Here is a 3,573-nt window from a genome sequence, read left to right on the forward strand (position 1 = left end):
GCTGCTTGATCCAGCCTGGGGGACACTGAGTGAGGGGTCTGCAGAGATCCACGGCCCTGCCTGGAGCCCCCTGATACCTGCAGGCCCTCCCGGGTCTTCGCAGGCTGCCTCATCAAGGGGTTCCTAGACATCCCCTAGGTGCCGAGGTGGCTGAACCTCTGCGGCCATCGAGTGGTGTGACAGGCCAGTTGTTCTGCAGAGGCTGCCAGGGAGGTCCAAGCAAGGTACACAGGCTTCTCCCTCATGCCATTGCTAGGGAAGTCCCTGTGTTTTTCCCAAAAAGACCATCACTCCCACTTACACAATGCTGCAGGTGTCACTGCCTTAGCCCCAGAAGAGACAGAGGTGGTACACACCGGCAGAAGCCGTGGGCTTCCCTTGCTCCTGACACAGAGCCCAGCCCTCAGCAGGGGCCTACGGTCTACCCTCCTCTGATGCAGCGTCCCAGCTCAGAAGGCCCAGGGATGATTGGCAGCTTAAGCATCTCAAAGGCAGACATTGAGGGTGGCCATGAGTTCTGACCAAGATTTCTGGGGGTGGGGGCAGTGGGTGGTGCCACATTCCCTGTGTGCTCTGTAGCTGGGGCTGTGAGGCAGGAGCTATGGGGCCGCTCAGGGAAAAAGTGCCACTCTATGCTCTCTGTGGGAAAGCCAGGCCAGCTGAGCAAAGCTCATTCCAGAAGCATCTCCCAGAGCTCCTGCATCCCCACCACACGGACTTGTCCAGGATTCCAAGTAGATGATGCAGACGAGAAGATGCTGAAAGCTGATGACAGTCTCCAGCAGTGAATGCCGGGCTCAGGAAGCCTGCCCTGTGCACGGACCAGAGGCTGCCCTGGAGAGTCACAATGCACAGACAAATGGCGCAGCCACACTTAGGCACCCGGAGCAGAAGGGGTGATAGATGGTTTGCTCAAAATGGGAGAGGGGAGGGAGGAGGTGGGAAGGGGGAGGGAAGATGAGAGCGGGCAGGCAAGCAGGCCTCTGCCGGGGCTCCAGCAGTGACAGCTAACCCAGCACGAACGAGAAATTTGAGTCAGATATTCCTAGCAAGGATTTGCAATACAGTTTTCACTCCTAAAAAGTAACCTTTGGTCCATGAGATGTGCCAGGAGGAGCAGACATTGCTCCTCACAGGCAATGGCACTGAATGAGCCAGCGCGTCCCAGCCCATGGAGGGGCCTTAGAGCACACACTTTAAGGTGCAGGTGAGAAGTGTGTGCTCATTCTTGCATGCTTTTCAACACCCCCTGCAAATCATTTTGCAAATGGGTGGAAACAACAGCCAACCAGAAGTTAGTATCAGTCTGGTGCCTAAATGCAGCAAGTGTTCCAAATAAGCAGAGCTCTTCCTGCAGTCACCCAGTTCTTCTTTGAAATCAAGTGTCAAATGACAAATAAACACATTCCTGCAAGCTCCCGATGGTAGGAGCAGTAGAGCTGTTTCTTTTGCCAGCGAGAAGGGATCTCAGGATCTGACAGTCCACAGTCAGGGAAGGGTGAATAATATGGGATGTGGGTATGGGTACTTGGGATGGTGCCCCATTCCTGAGGGGCCAGATGTCCTGGGTAGGCCCCTGTGCACAGCAGGAGCCTAAGTGCAGAGGAGCCAGGGTCTTGCTCCCATCTTGTATGGGAGGAGAATGTGATGGCCACAGGCACCCTCCCAGCACAGGCATGGCAGGCCTCTGGGGAGCCAGATGCTCCTGCACATTAGAGCAGCTTCATCCCAAAGTCTGAGCCATTGGCACCGAATGGTCAGGTTGCAAGAAGCAAATCCGAAAGTATGATGTCAGAGCTGTCCAATCCCATTTAATAAACGCTTCTGTAAACCTGAGTGCTAGAGCATTGTTTTGGATGTGCCTTAGCGGTGAGGTGTGTGTGGCAGGAGTTCCAGGTGACCCAATGCATGTGATTCTGAGACATCTAGGCTTCCTGGTGACTGTGATCAGTCATGGGAGAGTCTGCTGGGTGTGTGGCATTAGAGGACAATTATGATCTTACCTAGGTTGGCAGAGTAAATCTCACAAACACTCTTACTGCTAACAAAAAAAGAAAAAGAAAAGCTGGGATGGGATGAATAGACCAGAACTCCCATCTCTGTCAGTGGACCAGGCAAGAAAATGGTGCTTCCTCCTAAGCAGGTGAGCACCGCGAGTCTCCCTTTGAGTCTCCACCTGAGATCTCTACAACCGTGTCCTTATCCACTGCTATCCCTGCAAAGAAGGCATTGCAATGACCCTCATCCTTGCTGCGAAGCAAGGACTAGAAAGGCTGACCCCACTGTGGCCTGCCTCTCTCTCTCAGCAGAGACCAGAGCAGACACTCTGTAGATGTGGAACAGAGCCATTGCAAGTAGAAAGAGCACCAGGCTGGGGACCGTCCAATCTGCCACTAGCACACTGACTGAAGGGGCTGCCAAGCCCCTTCTCATCTCTGGTTCAGGCTCCCCTATTAAGTAGGAGTAACAACAGTGACTTGAGAAGACACAGGGAAAGTGCTTTTCAGACCACAACTCACGAGTATGTGAATGCATCACATCCCGATTACCATGAGGTGAGGGCTCACAGTGAGGAGGCACTGGGGAAACCCCACCCTACTTGTTTCTAGGGCACGGCCAACGCAGGTCCAAGAGTTCCTTTCTCAATGCCGTATTCCAGAGCTTGAGCCTGGATGGGTACAACTGCCACCCCCAACTTAGACAAAAAGTCATAGTGGACCCCATAATCTTGAGGAGCCGTGCCCCAGAGGTCACGCAGTGTGTTCCTCTCTCTCTCCTATCAGCCCTAAGTTTGATTTTTTTTTTTAGTTTTCTTAAAAATCTTTATTGAGATATAATTTGTATACCATAAAATTCGCCAATTTAAAGTATACAGTTAAATTGTTTTTAGTATTTTCATAATCTAAGTTCACAATATTTTATCACCCCAAAATGAAACCCAACCTGGTGTACCCGTTAGCAGTCAGTCACTCCCCACCTCCCCTGCCCTAAGCAACTGCTAATCTACTTTCTGTCTTTATAAATTTTCCTATTCTGGGCATTTTACATAAACGGAATGATATAAATGAAGTGGTCTTTTGTAACTTTGTTCACAGCATGACATTTTTGAGGCTCATCCATGTTGTAGCACGTGTCTTGATTTCATTTCTTTTCATGGCTGAATAATCTTCCATTGTGTGGATATACCACCTCGTGGTGACCCACTCCTCTGTTGATGAACATTGGGGTTGTTTCCACTTTCTTCCTACCATGAATAATGCTGCTGTGGAGCATTCACGTACAACTGTTTGTGTGGGCATAGTTTTCCATTTCTCTTGAGTTTTTGCCTGGGGTGGAATTTCTGGGTCACATGGTAACTTTACACTTAACTTCTTGAGGGACTGACAAACTGTTTTCCAAAGGAGCTGAACTATTTTGCATCCCCACTAAGAGTGTAGGAAGGTGTTGATTTCTCCACCTCCTTACCAACACTTGTTACTGTCTACCTTTTTTATTAGAGTCATCTGTCCATTGTGGTTTTATTTGTATTTTCCTAGTGGCTATGCCATTAAGCATCTTTTTGTGTAATTATTG

The sequence above is a fragment of the Cynocephalus volans genome, chromosome 2 (assembly GCF_027409185.1).
Source record: "Cynocephalus volans isolate mCynVol1 chromosome 2, mCynVol1.pri, whole genome shotgun sequence".
NCBI lineage: Eukaryota > Metazoa > Chordata > Mammalia > Dermoptera > Cynocephalidae > Cynocephalus > Cynocephalus volans.